This window comes from Gossypium raimondii, chromosome 10 (genome assembly GCF_025698545.1).
Source record: "Gossypium raimondii isolate GPD5lz chromosome 10, ASM2569854v1, whole genome shotgun sequence".
NCBI lineage: Eukaryota > Viridiplantae > Streptophyta > Magnoliopsida > Malvales > Malvaceae > Gossypium > Gossypium raimondii.
Window position 1 is genome coordinate 16,012,733 of NC_068574.1, and position 21,430 is coordinate 16,034,162.

General features: G+C 35.5%; 2 non-coding genes across 2 annotated transcripts; one reads left to right on the forward strand and one right to left on the reverse strand.

Moving 5' to 3' along the window:
* Window positions 1–10,404: 10,404 nt before the first annotated feature.
* On the forward strand, window positions 10,405–10,510 carry LOC128034284 (small nucleolar RNA R71). Its single transcript, XR_008190414.1, has one exon. It is a non-coding gene; the product is annotated as a small nucleolar RNA R71 (small nucleolar RNA).
* A 5,504-nt stretch (window positions 10,511–16,014) lies between these two features.
* Window positions 16,015–16,121, reverse strand: LOC128034197 (small nucleolar RNA R71). Its single transcript, XR_008190328.1, has one exon. It is a non-coding gene; the product is annotated as a small nucleolar RNA R71 (small nucleolar RNA).
* Window positions 16,122–21,430: the final 5,309 nt, after the last annotated feature.

Below are 21,430 nucleotides of genomic sequence, written 5' to 3' on the forward strand. Positions count from 1 at the left end.
TCAATCAAAGTTTCCTTATTAATTCGACAAAACAATCAGAAGGTTTAATTAGTGGTATTCATATGTTGAACTTAGCAATTCCTTTCCACTAATATAGTTGGCATAGTTATCAAAATCAATAGGTCTTTTATAGGGTTGTAATGGGGCTAGGCTCAACATAGGGATAAAGACAGCATAGTTTTTAGGTTTAATAATCTTAACCCTAACGTTGTCTTGGATCTTTTCGAGGTACATCCTTCCTAGTAATGGGATTTACCACCCCCAAACTTAATTCAAAGCTCATGCCCAACTGTAACACCCCAAAAATTTAAGTTTTTAATTTTTTCTTGTTTTGACACAACTACTTGTTTGCTTCAATGGTTAAGTGATTTGGGTGTGTTTAGGAGTGTTTGAAGATTTGGGTTCAAGTATTGGCCTTGGCAGAATTTTTAATTTTGCTATTAAATGAATCTGGTCATTGGTTTATAGGCCTTATAATTAATAGTGTTTGTTTTATGACACAAAAAGAGCTTGTGGTCTAGTGGCAAGGTGGCGTGTTGTGTAACTGTGAGGTCTGAGGTTGAAGTCCTAGGTTGCGTAATGGTATATTTATTTTGCTGCTTGAGCTGTGTAGGTGGTGGAGTTGGACTGAAACACAACTAAAGGGGGATTTTGAATGGAGTGGTTGGGGGAGTTGAGGAGGAATTGGTGGAGTAAATTAAGGAAGGATAAGGGGAGAGATTTTAGAAGAAAATCAAGGAATTTGATTAGGGGGAGTGTGTGTTGTTTGGGGTAATTGAAGTCTTGGGATTTTGGCTAGGGGGAATAGATTTGTATTTTCGGCATCTGGAAGAACTTTTTGGGGTAGCATCTACCGAATTTAGTCTTTATATTCTAAAGATACTCGATTTTGAGTTAGTTTCGTGTTCTCCTTTTAGCTTTTGGTGCCGACTTTTGCCAGGTCTTGGGGAACTACCTCTCGGGTTTATTCTATTATGCTATTTTCTTTCCTCTTTCCTTCTCTTCTTTGTCGAATCCTCCCTTCTCTTTCTTTCTCTTTTCTTTTCTCTGCTGGCCGAACCTTCTTTCTTTTCTCCTCTCTTTTTTTGGTTGAATATCCTTCTCTTTCTGTCCTTGATTTTCACCTAATTTTATTTCTTTTTTGATTGAGAGTTATCTTCCTTTATTGTTTGTGGTTCAGCCGTTTATCACTCCTCTCTATTGGTTAGAGCTCCTAGAGGGTTGAAGGAGTATCAAGTAATACCAAATCGACGAAACTTTTCTTTCTTCTCTCGATTTAAGGCAGGTATGTGGGCTAACTTTCTTGGTGTAGGCCGAATGTTCGTTGCATTTTTGTAAGTTATCGTGAAGGGGATTTAAACCATTTGATTAAAAAAGTTTGGTTAATGAATCTGGTTGTGATGCAGATACCCGTCTAAAGGATCGTAGTCAACATTCGTCAGTGGTATAAGTGGCCTAAGCTACTTTTGTTGATTGAGCTAAGTGTTTTGGTTAAGGTTGTAAAAAGGTGGAGATCAACTTTTTTGTTTAGCGACTAATGGAAAATTTGTATGAATGTAGATTTTAGGTGTCCGTGGATCTTGGTGCGTTTTCACAAATCAGGTGTGTAATCACCCCACTGCAACTGTAGATCGGCGAAAAGCTGAAAAGCCGTAAATACAGCATTTGAGACCTCACGAGTGTGTGATCGCTCTAGTGGTAAGCCCAACTTGCGATTTGTGGGTAAAATGACTGAAATACCCCAGAAGGGTAAAATGATTGAAATACCCTCAGAGGGTAAAATGGCCGAAATACCCCTTAAGGGTAAAATGACCGAAATACCTTCAAAGGGTAAAATGACTGAAATACCCCTTAGGGTAAAATGACTGTTATACCACTAGGAGATGAAATGACCGTTATAGCCTAATGATATGTATGGCTGATTTGTTCTATGATATATATATGATTGTTACTGAGTATGACATTCTGCATTCACGTATGATTTATGACATGACATACAACATGGGGTTGGGATACTAATATAGGGGAAGCATACTATACTGGTGGCTTTGCCACATATACTGTTACTGGCAGCTTCGCTGCGATTCTATTACTAGCAGCTTTGCTGCGACATTGGTGTGTTGGCTGGGTGAGTCGATTTTATCCCCACATGGTGTGTTGGTGGTACGGAGTGGTGTGTTGGTTGGATTGGGATGGGTTGCATTATTGCACTATACTGATTACTGTATTGGGCTAAGACCTAGACTGTTACTATTTTGGGCTAAGGTCCACTCTGTATTGTTACTGTATAGGGCTCAGGCCTAGACTGATACTGCATGATTACTGATTGACTTTTAGGGGATTACACGTTGAGTTTCGTAAACTCACCCTCTCCTTTTAACTGTGCAGGTAATCCTCAGCCTTGGGTGATTCGGTGTTGCGAGAGACTCGGAGGTGGCCACACAACTGCTGTTGTTCACGCTTGCTTTTATTTTAATCTAAATTATAAGTTAGGTTTTGTTTTTGTAATAAGGCCTTTGAGTTGGTTTAAATTTTTAATTTGGATTTTACTTACATATTTTAAACTGCTAGATAGGAGAAGATGACTTTTTAAAATAATTACTGATTTCAAAGAAACGAGTTCTAAACAATAGAATTTAAAAAGCTTCCGCGACTTTAGGCCAACTTATTAAAACAGTATCAGATAACAAGAAAAACGTTTTGTCTAGTTGATTTGTTAATTAATTAACAAAGGGGTTTATTTTAATCTTGGAAACAAACTTTTACCAACGTGTTAAATTTTCAAAAGATACTTCAATGTGACACATCAGATTCGACCATAACGTCTAGGCTGGGTTTAGGGTGTTACACCAACAATACTTCTCAATATTTGAGTATTTATTTTACTATTTTTACTTGACATTTGAATAGAGATTTTTCTCTCTTTTTTTCTTTTTTTGAACATAAATCAAATGCATAATATGCATATCTCTCTGAATTTTTCCTCAAATTTTGATCATCAAGACAAGTATAGTTAAGAAAGATTGGTGCAAAAATAAGATAAAACTTAAAAAGATGGTAGTATGGCTTATGATGTCGGTGAATAGCAATAAAATAGGCTTGAAGGCTCACACTAAGGTTTCAAGGGTTAAATTCATATGTAGGCTTGTAAGGCTTAAACGATCCAAAGAAAATATACCTATATCATGTTCAGATTCTTATGCCTTCTAGGATTTCACCTCAAGAAAGTTACTAAGTCGATTCTAAAGACATAAATCTTCATACATGTCTATTTCTAGGGAAAATAAATTTTCATGGCAAAGACTACAGAAGACCTAAGAACATATAAGCATGTCATGACTCGCGAAAACATAAAAAAACTTAACTAGAATCAGAAATCATACTTGCAATTAGGCTAACTTATGAACAAAATTTTTTTCTGAACATCATTTTATTTTAGCATACTTATGTGTAAACATTGAATCATACTTAAGAAAAAATTAAAATTCATGCAAATATTGCCTTACCCCCTCTTTAAAAAGAAGCAATGTCATCATTGTGTAAACAAAGTAATGAATGAGAATTGAACACTAGGTAGGATAACAAGAAAAGAGAGGTGAGCCATGAAGACCACTTAAGTGCCAAGTCTTTTCTTGCAAATCCAACCCTAGACATGTACATTCACATTATCACGTACTTTGCTCTTTTTTTTTTATAAGAGAACAACATTTGGGCTTAATTTATTCATGTATTCCAAATTATTCAATTTATTTTATGCATAAAACAAAATATTCCTAAGTAAATAAAAATATCTAAAAATAATACTAAGAAAAAGAAATAAAATAAATTCATCCCCTTTTTATTATTTTGTGTCATCCCTTTTTTTTCGAGATTGTTGTAGCGTGGGGAAGTAGTGCTGGGACGAAGGGAAGGAGCAGTGGGTGTTGGATATTTTTCCCTTTATCACTGTTCCGGGCCTCGAGCCCAAAACTGCAAAAATTTTATTACTTGCACTGAAATAAAACTTGACAGAAATAAACTGATTAAACCTTGGGTCAATTTGACCCTCTTATTGGACATAAAAATAAAAATTAAAATAAACTTAAAATTGAAAACAAAAATTAAAACTCCTTTTAGGCTACTTAGAAATATTTTCTCAGAAAATTACATTAAATTAAGTTCCTAAGAAAGGTTGGAGGGGTCACAAATTGTCCCATTTAAGTTCCAATCTCCTTAGACAGAATTAATTTAATGTACTAATTCAAGAAATTTTTTTAATCATGCCACTTATTCTAATGAATAGAAAAAATTGAAATTTAAAAATAACAGTAGAGAATTTGAAGAGAACTCCCTCAATGTTATTGGGGATTGTCAATGATTTAGGCAATGTCAAAAGGTCATTTATCATACCAATCATACCCATCTAAAAAGAAAAAATAATCTTGCCTAGCAATTATGTTCAACATTTGATCATGGAATAGTAGGAGGAAATGGTCTTTCTACTTTGCTTTGCTCGACTTTCTGTCATTCATACAAATCTGCCTACTCATGATTGTCCTTAATGGAGCCAGCTCATTATTTGTGATGTGTTCTTTCTTTGATACATATCTCACCTATTGAATGTCATAGATGGGATACATGATCCTTACTTTCAACCATTAAGACTCAAGTTTCCCAGGATCAAATACCTGAGATTGAATCGAACTCTTTTGTCCCTTGATGGATCTCTTTTTAGTATTTGCAATAGTCCACTTGACCTTTCTCATGCCTTTTCAAAACAGTTAAGTCTAACTCGGGTGGCTCTTCTCTTGACAATTTAGGTTGCTTATACTCGTATGATGATAGCTCTACTTATTTGAACTGAACTTTTGAATTGAATCCTTTTGAGATAACTTTTAACAAGGCCAAATATGTATCGTCCTCATCTTGATGTGGAGAATCAGATGAAATACCTTCGAATGGATCTGTCTTGGAGGTAGTAGAACAATCTTTAATGTAACACCCCAAAATTGAGCCTAGGAGTTTTAGGGGTATTTTAGGAATTTTAGCCTTAGAGCGTTTAGAATTTTGTGACATGGTATATCAGTAATGTTTTCGAATATGGTTTTTAGAAAGTTAAATCAATTTTTGAAGAAGTGTTTTAGAAACCTTTAATTTTAGGAAAAGGACTGATTTGTAATAGAGACAAAATTGTGAGCATTTATGTTGCAGTTTTACCTTTTTTCAAATTAACCTATTTTCCTCTTTCATCTTTATAAAACCCACAATAAATTTCTCCTATCCTTTGTGGTTGTCGTCCCTTGCTTTCCCAAGCTCTTCTCATTTAAGTTTTAATTCACAAATCCTATTCCTTTGATTTCTATCATCCTCCTAGTCTTAAACCTCCATAGAAGTTAAGAGAAACACCCAAAAACACTATAGTTTTTTCCATTGTCAAGCTTCCGGATTTTTTTGGGTTTTCGATCAAACGCTTGGTTTTTTTTCAACTAAGGTAATGATTCAATTCCTAATTAGTTTTAAATTATATATAGTCTTTTAAACGGGATTTTTAGGCATTAAATCGCATGTTTTAAATAAAAGCCAAAAATTAGGTCGTTAATGGTGGATTTTGGGATTTTGGGTAAAAACGTGGTTTCAAAGTGTTTTTCAACTTGTTTTAACATGATTAGAAGGTTTCTAAACTTACTTTAAAGTTTTGTTAAAGAATTTTTTATTTGTAATGAAATTTCGTTAAAATAGCAAAAAACATATCAAAAATTTCAATATTATGGATTGAGTAGTTTTGTGTAGTTTAAAGGTTGAGAATTAGTCATAGGTGAATAATTAGATGAATGAAATCAGTTTTAGGTAAAAACATTAAGTACAAAGGAAGATATTTGAGTTTCAGTTTTGTTAGTCGAAATTTCAATTTCAAGAGGATTATAGCTTAGACTTGCATTTTTGGTTAGTTTAAGTGAGACTTTAGCTGAATATTGATTGTGTATATTGTGCGTTTATCATGTGTAAAGTATCAAAAATGCTGAAACCTTCTTCAAGCAAGGCGAAAGGCAAGGAAAAGCTAGTTTAAGCTTTCTTCTTTTTGAGGAAAGCGTAATTGGTGAGTGTTTGGAAACGCTACTAGTAGACACAATTCATAGTGTTAACTGGGAGATTAGGAATAGTCTAAACCCCTATCCTAAGTTCTGAGTGTAATCTTTCTATTTCCCTTGACTTATTTTGGCAAATTATGTGAATAATTGTGGATTGATTATTATGATAAGGTACTGTGTTATAACACATGTGTGATGACTATTGTGAGTTGTGTTATGGGCATGATATACATGCCAAATGAAAATGATAATGATATGCTAATGATGCAATTATGTAGTGAAAATGAGGGGAACTTTGGTAAGTATATATGTGTTGAATTATGGAATGTGATATTATTATGACAGGTAATATGTGAGAATACTTGTATGTGATTATGATGTACTAATTTTAATGCACACATATGTGGTCGGATATATGATGGCTCAATGAGCATTATTGTGGCACTTAAAGTGCAATTAAATGTGAATTCGATAAGCATTCTTTCTGTACAAGTTGTGATGTAAATTGATGAATATGAACAGAGATGTGCATTAAATCAGTAATTAAAATGTGTAATTGTGGATGTTTTGGCCTTGTGACCTTATGAGACTGTTGGATATAGTTGACATGCCATAGGGTTGTGAGTGCTCACCTAAATGTGTTTCGTGATTTGGGTGTTGAAGCCTTGGGACATTTGGAGAGATAAGGGAATATGATCTAAGCTCCATTCAACAGGACATGTTTTGTATGTTGGAAAGTGTTAGCTTTATGCTTCATTATGAGACATGTTTGACTCTATGAGTCTATTTGGTGTGTTGGAGGTTCGTGTACTCAATGAGTGGTAATAGAGTTCACTTCTATGTTTCATAGCTCAAGTGCCAAATTATCTCAAAATATTTATAAATATGTTGTACGTTTTGTGATGTATACTTGTAAGTGTTGACCTTGTAAGTGTTAGCTTTACACATATATGCATAAAGAGTGAAATGTGCCAATTAAGCTGAGACTGATATAGTTATGCTACATGTATGTTACAACAATGCTTGATAGCTTGTGCTGGAGATCCATGTATCTGATGTGTGGTGATAGAGCCCAGTTTTATGTTTCATAGCGCCAAACTATCGTAAAATCTATATATGTGTAATGTGATGTATGCCTAAATGATTATGCGGTTGCTATGCAAATTTATTGTTTAAATGTGATCTTATTTGTTGTGGTTATACGATGTGACATGGACACTTAAACATGTGAATATTATGCTAAATGAGTTGATTTAAGTTTCATGAAAATGTTAGTATGTTCTCATAGTAAATTTCGTATGTAATTGTTGTTTGGATCGTTTCAAATTAATTTGTGAATGCATGTGAATATATCAGCTAGACTTGTGGGTTATTAAAGCATGTATTCTTCGTTGAGTCTTGATGAATTATTGTTAAATGAATTATTTATAAGCGATTTGAGTGTAATTTTATGTAGGAGTTTATGTTAGTTTTATGATTTAATGAAATGTGAATATGATATTTTAACTTTATTAGAATATGGTTGTGAACGTGTTATAGTATGCTCTTGTTTAACTTTTGATATTATATGTACATTGTGGTTATTCTTAGCATTCACTGGGCTGGTTAATCTCACCCACTCCTTTTAAACCATTGCATATTAGTTGTGTGCCAGTGTGAGTGATGTGGTTTCCGAGGAGTGATCCAAGCAAGATGTTAGCTTTACTTTGTTGGTGTTATTAATTCATTTATGTTTTGGGGAAATAAATGCAATGTAGTAGAATTTTTGCATGAACTTTGCCATGATATTTTGGATGTTTCCCTAGTTTATTTATTCTTAGGATTTAACGGTTTGGATCATGATATGTTGATTATTGCTCGTACTTATTCTCGATGTTTGAAACTTTAATTATATTTGTTTTGACATTTATTTGATATGGTAAAAGATGCATGTTGAATAGATTCGTGTTGGAATGATTTATATGTCCAAGTAAGTTGAATTTTTCTGGTCTGAAGTAGAGGTATCGATATTCGTTTTGTAAACATAATACCTCTATGGTTTTGAAATGTGCAGGGAGTTAGTAACTTAATTTGGTATTGATATCCTATCAAGAGCATTGATACTTGGGGTAATTTTATCAATACCTTTTCAATTGTATCGATATTTTCCAGGTTTTGATTTTTGGACAAGAAATAGAATGTTGATTTGGTACCGATTTTCCGTACAGTATTGATACCGTGCATGGAAAATATCGATACTCAAGTTCTAGTATCAATACTTACAGGATTGTCTTGGAAATTTTTCTAAGTGATCCTAATGCATGTTACCTTATTACTATAAGTTTATTTAAAGTATTCTTGGCATGTTCTAACGATTATTGATATATGTTTGACTAAAAATTTATAAGATTACTGATAAAGAGCATGATTTCTTAATAATGTGACAATTTACTATGAGTATGATGTGTGAAGATGGTGTGCCATCCTGATATTCGAGCTTGGCGACTGGGCTGGGTATGGGTTGTTACATTTAACCTCATCAGGAGATCTCAAGGCCTTAAGTACATTAAAGGTCACCTGTTCATCTTGAACTCGCATGATGAGTTCACCTTTCTGTACATCAATTATTGTCCTGTCAGTTGCCAAGAAAGGCCATCCTAGGATGATTGGTACTTCTTTATCTGTTTTAAAATCTAAGATAATAAATTCAGTAGGAAATATGAATTTATCAATAAGTATCAATACATCCTCGATTTTTCCTTCCGGATGCGCTAAGGATCTATCTACTAGTTGAAGTGTAACAGTAGTCAATCTAACCTTACCAATACCTAATCATCTGAACACAGACGTAGGCATCAAGTTGATTCTTGATCCCAAACCGCACAAAGCCTTACCACAATAGGATTCTCTAATATTGCAAGGTATGGTGAAACTTCATGGATCCTTCAACTTAGGAGGCAACCTATTCTAAAAAAATAAGCTACAATCTGTAGTTAGGGATACAAATTCAAACTCCCCAAACCTTCTCTTCTTGGATAGAAATTCCTTCGCTTTCGCATAGTTTGGCTTTTTCTCTAAATCTTCCTCCAATGGAATATTGATACGTAGTTGTTTCACCACATTCAACATTCTCTTAAATTGAGTATCTTGTTGTTACTTATGTTGCTGGAGTCTTTGAGGATATGGAGGTTGTGAAACTTTGGCTTAGACTTGACAACTCTTTTGAGGTAATATATCTGTATCTAACGAAGGGGTTAGCTTATCAGAATTCACTAGTTTAGATTTTACCTCTTCAAAATTTGCAGAATCTAGCTTCTCTGACGCAAGAATTTTAGCTGTTGGTTGATTTTCCTCTTTCTTGGGAGGTTCATCTTCAACCTTAACTGTCTTAGGTTCCAAAGTCCTTCCGCTTCATAAAGTGACCGCTTTGCAATTCTCCTTGCCTGGTTTTCTTAGATTCTCCTTGCCATTGGGCAAAGCTCCTTGTGGTCTATTTCAAAGTTCGTTGGCTAACTGCCCTATCTGGTTCTCCAAATTTATCAAAGTTGCATCATTCTTATCCATGTATGCTTTTAATAAGTTCTCAAGATTATTAGGAGAATTGGCTGGTAGATGATTTTCTATGTTGCTTGGTATAGCACCTTGGGATTTACTTCTAAGCTCATTAGCTAATTGTCCCACTTGATTCCAGATTCTCCAATGTTGTTTCTTAGCCTTGAATCAAGGCATCATTTTAGCAATGTATGCCTTCAACAAATTCTCCAAATTATTGGAAGGTTCAACTTGCGGTGGTTTTTGAACTTGTTGATTGAAACCACGAGGTTGATTTGACCTATGCTATATGTAATTGTTGTTCTATCTAGCTCCTTGGTTACTCCAAGAGAATTTTAGATGGTTTTGTCATGAAGGATTATAGAAGTTGGACTGTAATCCTTGTCCACTTCTATTTTGGTGTTGATTCCCTACGTAGAAAATAGACATGGGATTTGATAGAAAATTCTCGAAAGAATGATCGTCCTCACAATATACGCACAAAATAACATTAAAGTGACTTGGTGGCTAATTTGCAACATGATTTAAACCATTAATAATAAACTGTTTCAACATTGAAGAGATAGAAAATACCTGAGCTGAGAGTGAAGTAAGGGAATCTACTTCATGGACTCCTGCTACTCGTCTTCCTGAAGCTGTTCCATTTGTCAATCACCAGTACTTGTTACTGACTATTCTCTCGATGATTTTGTAAGCCTCATAGTAAGACTTCGATAAGAAAGCATCATTTCCAGAAGCAACTACCACCAACCTTGTGTGTGTGTTGAGACCATTATAAAATGTTTTCAATTGGATGCAATGTGGAATCCCGTGGTGAGGGCATTTATATAGTAGCTCTTTGAATATTTCCCATGCCTCGTATAGGGACTCATCATTCATCTACTGAAAAGTGGTGATCTCATTCCGCAACTTAACATTTTTGCTAGGTGGAAATACTTTATCAGAAAGCATTCAATTAATTATTGTCAAGTGGAAATTGAGTTGGGTGGCAATGAATTAAGCCATGCTTGTGCTTGATCTCGCAATGAGTATGGAAACAACTTCAACCTCAATGCATCTTCAGTTACACTAGCTATCTTAAAGAAATCAGTCACCTCCATGAACAATCGAAGGTGAATATGTGGATCTTCTATAGGCATTCCACTGAATTGGTGTAAATGGAAAAATATATAGGATTTTTCCTATATAATTCATCACTTTTCTACTTAAAATTGTTGTTAAAACCAAGTCATTGTTTAATAAATTAATGAAATATGTGAAAATATGAAATCAGGATATAGAAATTATTAAAATGTGATTTTATGTTTTATTATATAGTTTTCATGCATAAAATGGCTTATTTTATATTAATTTAAGCATTTTATATTTTTAAGCTATGAAGTGTGTAACACCCCAAACTCGGCCTAGACGTTATGGTCGAATCTGGAGTGTCACTTTGAAGTGTCTTTCGAATATTGAACTCGTTGGTAAAAATTTGTTTCTAAGCTTATAAAACCGTTTTTATTATTAGTAACAAATCAACTAGTCAAAACATTTATCTTGTTATCTGATATTGTTTTAATAAGTTGGTCTAAAATCGCAGAAGCTTTTTAAAGTTTATTGTTAAAACTCGTGTTTTTTGAAAACATAATTTTTTTTAAAAAAAATCTTCTCCTAAACTAGCAGTTTAAAATAAGTAAGCAAAGCCCAATCAAAAGAAATTAAATCCAACTTAAAGGCCTTATTACGCAAAAAACAAAAAAACAAAAACAAAACCCAACATATAAATTAAGTTAAAATAACAGCCAATGTAAATAGCAGCAGTCGTATGGCCACCTCCGAGTCCCTCTTAGCTCCGAATCGTTTATGGATGAGGATTACCTGCACAGTTAAAAGGAGAGGGTGAGTTTATGAAACTCAGTGTGTAATCCCCTTTCGGTCAACAATATGCAACATGCAGTATTAGTAAGGGCCTGAGCCCTATACAATAACAGTACAGTGTGGGCCTTAGCCCAAAATAGTAACAGTGTGGGCCTTAGCCCAATACAGTAATAGTGTGGGCCTTAGCCCAATACAGTAACTAGTACAGTGCAATAATGCAACCCATCCCAATCCAGCCAACACACCACTCCGTACCACCAATACACCATGTGGGGATAAAATCAACCCACCTGCTAACACACCAATATCGAAGCAAAGCTACCAATAACAGTATGTGTGGCAAAGCCACCAATACAGTATACTTCCCCCATATCAGTATCCCAACCCCATGCAGTATGTCATGCAATAAATCATACGTGTATGCAGAACGTCATACTCAATAACAGTCATATATATATCATAGAACAAATCAGCCATACATATCATAAGGCTATAACGATCATTTCATCTCCTTGGGTTATAACAGTCATTTTACCCTATGAGGGTATTTCGGTTATTTTACCCTTTGGGGGTATTTCGGTTATTTTACCCTTCGGGGTATTTCGATCATTTTACCCTTTGGGGGTATTTTGGTCGTTTTACCCTTCGAGGGTATTTTGGTCATTTTACCCTTTGAAGGTATTTCAATCATTTTACCCTTCGAGGGTATTTCGATCATTTTACCCTTTAGGGGTATTTTGGTCATTTTACCCTTCGAGGGTATTTCGGTCATTTGCCCATGAATCGCAAGTTGGGCTTACCACTCGAGCGATGGCACGCCCGTGTGGTCTCAAATGCTATATTTACGACTTTTCAGCTTTTCACCGATCTACTGTTGCTGTGGGGCGATTACACACTTGATTGTGAAAATGCACTAAGATCCACGAACACCCAAAATCTGCATTCATTCAAGTCTTCCATTAGTTACTAAACAATAGGGTTAATCTCCTTCTTTTACATCTTTAACCAAAATAAATTAATACTTGCCTTCCCTGTCAAAAGTGGCTTAGCCCACCTATACCACTGACGAAGGTTGACAAGAATCTTCTTGACGGATAATTTCATTGAAAATGGATTTATTAGACAAGATTGCTTAATCATGTGGTTTAAATCCACTTCATGATAGCTTACAGAAATACAACAAGCATTCGGCCTACCCCTAGAATGCTAGCCCACATACCTGCCTTAGATCGCGAGAAGAGAGATAGGTTTCGGTGACTTGAGATTACTTGATACTCCTTCAATCCTCGAAGAGTTTGAACTGATAGAGAAGAGTGATATACAGTTGAACCACAGACAATAAAGGGGGATAGCTCTCGATCAAAAAGAAAATAATAGGAAGTAGAAATCAAAGACAGAAAGTGAAGGTTATTCGGTCAAGGAAGAAGAGGAGAAGAGAAAGAGATTCGACCCACAGAGAAGAGATGAGGAGCAAAGAGAAGGGAAATTCAGCAACAAGAGAAGAGAAAAGAGGAAAGTGTATTCAACAGAGGGCAACCATAATTATTCGGCCAACACACAAAAAGAAAAAGAGATAAGCAGAAAAAGATATCAACACACCCGAGAGAAACACCAAGTCTTAGCAAAAACCGACACCCAAAAGCGAAAAGACAAGAATGTGAAACTGGCCGAAACCAAAACTGACAGAAAGATAACAACTTCAAAAACCGATTACCTCAGTGCCTACTGACCAAATTCGGCACAAGCAAACCCCCAGCCGAAACCTCTAGCTAGAGTTTTCCCAAAACGACACAACTCTCCTCACAAACAACTCCTTGATTTTCTCCTAAAATCTCTCCCTTTATTCCTCCTTGAAACACTCTACCAATTTCTCCTCTAACTCCCCCAGCAACTCCATTCAAACTTCATTCAAACTCCCCTTAGTTGTATTTCAGTCCAACTTTACTACCCACACAGCTCTAGCATCAAAATAAATATTCCATTGCGCAACCCAGGACTTGAACCTCAAACCTCCCATTTACACAACACGCCACCTTGCCACTAGACCACAAGCTCTTTTTGTGTCATCAAACAAGCACTAATATTCATAAGGCCTATAAGCCAATGTCCAGTTTCATACAAGAACAAAACTAAAAATTTTTCAAAAGCCAATACTTGAACCCAAGCTTCACAAACACTCCCAAACACACCCAAATCACTTAACCACTGAAGCAAACAAGTAGTTCTGTCAAAATATGTAAAAATTAAAAACTTAAATTTTTGGGGAGTTACAAAGTGAGCCATGCATGATTAAATTAAATAATAAAATATAATGTTATATTTTAATAATTCATTTTAAATATTTCATTAATAAAATTGGGTTTAAATTAATTAAGTAAATTGATTAATTAAAGTGGTTAAATTAATTCATTTAGTCCTCTAAACTATCTGTAATTTTTGATAGGTCTGAGAGTTTTCTTCTAATTGCAAAACCGTCCAAAGTGGGGACCAAGTCAACCCAATTTTCAGCTGCACATGGTTGATTATGAACCAATTTTTGGTTTAATTACATAAGGCACTTGAAGAGTTAAAGAAATTAGAGATTTACCTGAAGATTTGCTGGAGAACGAGGCTTGGTCCTGAGATGTTGTGGCATTCAAATTGACCAAAAATCAAGGCAAAATCAACCACTTTTCCTCAATTCATGGCCGACCACCTATGGAAGATTTTTTTTAATGGATGAAAGCTCCAATTTTTAGTAAACTACCCCATCTCCTCACCTATAAATAAAACCCTCTCATTCACTCTTCAATCATCCCTCATCCCTCATTCCTCTCATCTCTCATCCTCTCTCTCAACTCCTTTAGATCTCACACTTATCATCATCCTTGCATAAGAATTTTAGCAAATTAGCCTCTTAAAGAGCCCTTGGTCGGCCACCTTGGAAAGCCATCGACAAAGGAGCAACGCAAAGAAGCGAAGGAGCCTTGTCAGTCAGAGTCTTGGGTGACAACCACTCTGAATTGGGTTTAATCTTTCTTTTCTTTAATTTAATTTAAAAATTTTTACTATGAGTTCTTTGTTCTTGTTTACAACAGTGATAGCTTAATTTTATTTAAGCTAGGATGATTATTTTAATTAAATAATATTTATTTGATTCATGCTTATAATGTTTGTGCCTCAATTGATCATGTTTTCAATTAAAATCAAGTCTATTTTTCGTTCATACGTGATTGAAATGCACCTGATTTAGCTGAGTGATCCTAACCAGACGACGGCTAATGGATTCATAATTGAAATGTGCATGCTCAATTTAGATCCTAACCCGATTAAATTGTAAGTTGCATAACAACCCTAACCAGGCTCTGTTATCTGCATAGTTTTTAGATTGATTAAATTGTTTCAAACCTAACACGTCCCTGTTACCTCACACGAATGCTAATAAACACTTAATAAATAAGGATTAGTAAAATGCGTATTTAATATGTAAAGGATTCCGAAAAGACCTAATTTGGTTTCCAAACTCATGAAAGATCAAGTTACCATGGAATGTTTTTCCGAATATTATTAAGCATGAGGATAATAAATTAAGTTTAATTAAAGTAAATTGTCCTAGTTTATTTATGTTATAACTGTTGCAAATTGTGTTAAATTTTGCTAAAATCTATTTCATTCATATAGTCTGCATATTAGGATAATTTACATCAAGGATCATTGCATCTAGTTTATACCACTTCTCTACTATATTTTGTTTTATTTTTCAAATTGTTAATATAATTTTACAAATTAAGTGACTTAGCACAAATAAAATCCATGTGGAGATGATAACTCAATACTTATTACTTGATAACAACTGTGTACACTTGCACAAACTCGAGCATTACAAGTTTTTGGCGCCGTTGCCGGGGATTGTCAACTATTGCCATATTCATTTTTTTCGTGAAATTATTTATTTTCAATTTGATTTATTTCTAACATTACTAACTTATTCTTTTTAATTCTTGTGATTGTCTTCTCAGGTGTTTATGAGCATAGATCGAATTATCAATTTATTCCCTGTAGACCCTGAAATTGAGCGAACTTTCAGACAAAGAAGACGTGAACGAATAGCTCAAAAACAAGTCGAGATGGACCATGGAAATCAGAATCAAGACCAAGGTAATGAAGCCGATCATGTACGAAATCCTATCCTCATTGCCGATGATAGGGATCGATGCATCAGACAATATGCTGTGCCACTTTTTAGTGAGTTAAACCCAGGAATTAGAAGGTCGGATATTTAGGCAACCCAGTTTGAATTGAAACCAGTGATTTTTCAAATGTACAAACGGTGGGCCAATTTAATGGTATGCCCACAGAAGATCCACATCTCCACCTTCGATTGTTTATGGAGGTGAGTGATTCATTCAAGATAGCCGGTGTGACTGAAGATGCACTGAGGTTGAAGTTGTTTCCGTACTCGTTGTGAGATCGAGCACGAGCATGGCTCAATTTATTACCACCAAGTTTCATAACTACATGGCAAGAATTAGCAGAGAGATTTTTGGTTAAGTATTTCCCACCTAGCAAAAATGCTAAGTTGAGGAACGAGATCACAACTTTCCAGCAACTAGATGACGAGTCTTTGTATAAGGCTTGAGAGCGATTCAAGGAGTTACTTCGTAAGTGTCCTCATCATGGGATTCCTCATTGTATCTAGTTGGAGACGTTCTATAATGGTCTCAATGCACATACAAGATTGATGGTAGATGCTTTCGCGAATGGTGCAATTTTTTCTAAGTATTATAATGAGGCTTATGAGATCATCGAGAGGATCGCGAGTAATAACTATCAATGGCCAACAAATCGAACAGCTTCAGGAAGACGAGTAGCCGGAGTTCATGAAGTTAACTCTTTCACTTCGTTATCAGCTCAGGTATCGTCTATTTCCTTTATGTTAAAACAGTTAACCGCTAATAGTACTAATAATTTTGCAGCTCAACCACCAAGTCTGTTTGAAGTAGTTTCCTGTGTGTACTGTGAGGAAGGTCATTCTTTTGAGAATTGTCCATCAAATCCCGAGTGGTGTACTATGTGGGGAACCAATATCGAAATAGGAGTGGACAAGGGCCCCAGTCCAACTTCTACAATCCTTCTTGGCGTAATCATCCTAACTTTTCTTAGAGTAACCAAGGAAATGGACCAAACAACAACTTATTGCAGCAAAAACCCAACCAATCTCAAGGGTTTAATCAACAAGCTCTAAAACCACCTCAAGCTGAGGCATCAAATAGTTTAGAGAACTTGTTGAAAGCGTACATGGCAAAGAATGACGCTTTGATCCAAAGCCAAGCAGCAACACTGAAAAATTTGGAAAACCAAATGGGTCAGTTGATTACGGAGGTTCGTAATAGGCCGCAAGGAACCTTGCCGGGCAATACTAAGAATCCAAGGAATTTGGGTAAAGAACATATCAAGTTAATGGCATTGCGAAGAATCCAAGGAATTTGGGTAAAGAACATATCAAGTTAATGGCATTGCGAAGTGGTAAGACTCTGGAACCCCGATTGATTGATGTCGAAGATCAGCTCGTTGAGGAGGTAAGTCAACCAGATGTTGAAGTTCCTACACCAAAGGAATCCGAATCTGCAAAGTCTGACAAGGTAAACCTTAACTTAGTGAATTCAGATATTTTAACATCTTCTTCCGATACAGATTTACCTACTCAGAAAAGTTGTCCGATTCAACCGAAAGTTCCATCACCTCCGTATCCGTAAAGATTACAGCAACACAAGTAAAAAAATGAGGTGCAATTCAAGAAGTTTTTGGATGTTCTGAAGCAGTTACACATCAATATTCTGTTGGTGGAGGCTTTAGAACAGATGCCGAATTATGTGAAGTTTATGAAGGATATACTGTCCAAGAAAAAACGACTAAGTGAATATGAGACTTTTGCTTTAACAAAGGAGTGTAGTGCGTTCCTGCAAAACAAACTGCCACCCAAATTGAAAGACTCAGGAAGCTTTACTATACCCTGTAACATTGGTGAATCTTACTGTGGTAAAGCTTTGTGTGACTTAGGAGCGAGTATCAACTTGATGCCTAAGTCTATTTTCAAGATGTTAGGAATAGGTGAAGTAAGACCTACAACTGTGACGCTTCAGCTAGCGGATCGATCTTTAGCATATCCCGAAGGAAAGATCGAGGTTGTTTTGGTAAGGGTTGATAAATTTATTTTTCCTACTGATTTTATTATTTTAGATTTTGAAGAAAACAAGGAAGTGTCGATCATCCTTGGGAGACCTTTCCTAGCCACGGGAAGAATGTTAATTGATGTGCAAAAAGGTGAACTCACCATGCAATTTTGAGGAAGATCCATTAGAGAAAGCCTTAGATCTTGACCCTTTGGAGGATGAAGAAGGTGAAGAAAACATGGCTTTGATGAAAGCCAATCCGAGAAATTTTATTCAATCGACACGGTTTGAACCGTTGGAGTTGGAAGTTAGAGAATTTGTGCAACCCAAGTTTTCAATCGAAGAACCACCTAAACTCGAACTAAAGGTACTTCCTTCCCATTTGAAATACGTGTATTTAGGTGATTGTTCTACTTTGCTTGTGATTATTTCAGCGGAATTGACAAAAGATCAAGAGGAGCGATTAATTGTTGTTCTAAAGAAATTTAAGAAAGCAATTGGTTAGAGCATAGCTGATATTCAAGGTATAAGCCCTTCATTTTGCATGCATAAAATCATTTTAGAAGAAGATGAAAGAGCTCGAATTGATGGGCAAAGGAGGCTCAATCCTATTATGAAAGAAGTTTTGAGAAAGGAAGTGATCAAATGGTTAGATGCAGGAATCTTCGATCAAATTTCAGATAGTTTGTGTGTAAGTCTGGTGCAGTGTGTGCTGAAGAAAGGTGGAATCACGATTGTTGGAAATGAGCGTGACAAGTTAATTCCAGCAAGAACTTGTTACCGATTGGAGAATCTGTATTGATTACAGAAAGCTGAACAAAACCACTCGGAAGGACCGTTTTCCGCTGCCTTTTATGGATCAGATGTTAGATCGACTGGCAGGTAATGAATTCTATTGTTTTTTAAATGGCTATTCGGGATATAACCAAATAATTGTAGCCCCGAAGGACCAACATAAAACAACCTTTACTTGTCTGTATGGTACGTTTGCTTTTAGGCGAATGCCTTTTGGTTTATGCAATGTACCTGCAACTTTTCAACGATGCATATGGCAATATTTACTGATATGGTCGAAAATTTCGTCGAGGTTTTCATGGATGATTTTTCTATTTTTGGCTAAGGTACTGAAGATCTGCGAAGAGACGAATCTTATCCTTAATTGGGAAAAATGTCATTTTATGGTCAATGAAGGAATTGTCTTAGGTCATAAGATCTCAAAGAAAGGAATTGAAGTTGACAAAGCAAAGGTGGACGTAATTGAAAGATTACCGGCCCCAATTAATATGAAAGGAGTCAAAAGTTTCTTAGGCCATGCCGGTTTTTACCGATGGTTTATCAAGGATTTCTCGAAAATTTCTAAGCCGCTGTGTTTGTTGTTAGAGAAAGATACAGTGTTCAATTTCAACAAAGCGTGTTTGGAAAGCTTTTGAAGATCTAAAGAATCAATTAATTACAGCCCCAATAATCGTTACACCTGATTGGAACTCACCTTTTGAGTTGATGTGCGATGCAAGTGATTATGCTGTTGGAGCTGTGATGGGTCAAAGAAGAAATAAATTATTCCACCCAATTTACTAAGCAAGTAGAACCTTGACGGGAGCCCAACTCAATTATACGATAACTAAAAAGGAACTATTTTTTTATAGTTTTTGCTTTTGACAAATTCCGTTCATATCTTATAGGTACCAAAGTTACAGTATTTATTGACCATGCGGTCATTAAAAACTTGCTCACGTAGAAAGATGCAAAACCAAGGCTAATTCATTGGATACTTTTACTCCAAAAATTTTACCTTGAGATCCAAGACAAAAAAAGGTGTTGAAAATCAAGTAGCTGATCATCTATCGAGGTTGGAGCAAGATAGGGTAACCTAGTCTGGTGTGCCTATCAACAAAAATTTCCTAGATGAGCACTTATTTAAGGTAAGTCGAATTCATGCAATACACTGGTTTGCTGATTTTGCCAATTATGTTGCATGTAGAGTAATTCCTTGAGAAATTACATACCAACAAAGGAAGAAATTCCTTCATGATAGTCGGTATTATTTTTGTGAGGATCTGTTTTTGTTTAAATAGTGTGCAGATAATATAATCCAAAAGCATGTAGCTGAAAGTGAGATTGCTGAGATCTTATATCATTGCCATTCATCTCCAAGTAGGGGACACTTTGGTGGTTCACGTACAACAGCAAAGATTTTGCAAGCAGGTTTCTTTTGGCCTACACTATTTAAAGATGCTTACACTTATGTGAAGAACTGTGATAAGTGCTAAAGAATCAGAAATATATCAAGGAGGAATGAGATACCCTTGACAAGCATTTTGGAGATTGAATTATTCGACGTATGGGGCATTGACGTTTTAGGCCCATTTCTTTCTTCATATGGAAATAAATACATCTTAGTTGCTATGGACTATGTATCCAAGTGGGTTGAAGCTGAAGCATACTCGACAAATGATGCTAAGGTAGTCATGCGATTCCTACATAGGCATGTGTTTACACGATTTGGGACACCAAGAGCTATTATTAATGATGAAGGTTCTCACTTTGTGAACAAATGGCTTAAGTGGTTGCTTGACAAATATGATGTGAAGTACAAGATTGCTATTGCCTATCACCCTCAGTCTAATGGACAAGTTGAAAGAGTGAACAGTGAAATCAAAGGTATCCCTGAAAATATAGTACGCCCTAACAGAAAAGATTGGTCTCGAAGGCTCGATGATGCATTATGGGCCTATCGAACAACATTCAAGATTCCGTTAGGAATGACTCCTTATCGGTTAGTCTTTGGAAAGACATGTCATTTGCCATTAGAATTGGAGAATAAAGCTCACTGGGCTTTGAAGCAGTTAAATTTTGATCTTAAGCAAGCCGGTGAGAGAATGATGTTACAACTTGATGAGTTCGAAGAGTTGAGGTTGTTTTCCTATGAGAACGCCAAAATGTGTAAAGAAAGATCAAAGAGATGTCATGATAGTCATATACAACCTTGCGAGTTTAAAGAAGGTCAGAATGTGTTGTTGTTTAATTCAAGGCTGAAGTTATTTTCTGGGAAGCTGAAATCCCAATGGAAAGGACCTTATACCATCCATCGAGTTTATCCTAATGGATCTATTGAATTGTATAACAATTACGGAGGTACGTTTAAAGTCAATGGTCACATCTCAAAAATTACTGGGATGGTGAAATTGAGCGAGTTGAATCTTCGTTCAAATTAATAGACCCTTGATTTTTCATAAACTCGTCTTGTAAATAAATAAATAATTAGAATTTATTTTTCTTAGTTAAGTACATTTAATTAATTCTGTCTAAGGAGATTGGAACTTAAGCGGGACCGCTGTGACCCCTCCAACCTTTCCTGGGAATTAATTTAAAGTAATTTGTTAAGAAGAAATTTTCTAATTGAGTTTTAAAATGTTTTTTCTAGTTTAATTTATTTTTTTAATTTTTAATTTTATTGTTAATAAAGGGGGTCAAGTTTGGCCCAAGTACTAATCAGTTTGCTTTTAAGATATAGCCTAAGTTTGAGGCCCAAGTCAGCAAAAAGGAGGAAAAAATTTAACCCTTGCCGTCACACCCATTACTTACCGCCCAAGTAACTTTCATGTAGCTAAATTTTTGCTACATGTTGCCCTAATTTTTCCCTATATAAACCCCTCTCCATTCTACTAATTTTCATATCTCTCAAAGCAATTTGCTTACACCCTAAAATTCCTTAAAATCTCTTTTAGTGCCGCTAGCCTCAAATCCCGAAAGAAATCTCTGGCCCTTTTCTTTTCATTGGCTGAAACTACCTAGTGCCGCCGCAAGAGAATTGCCGAA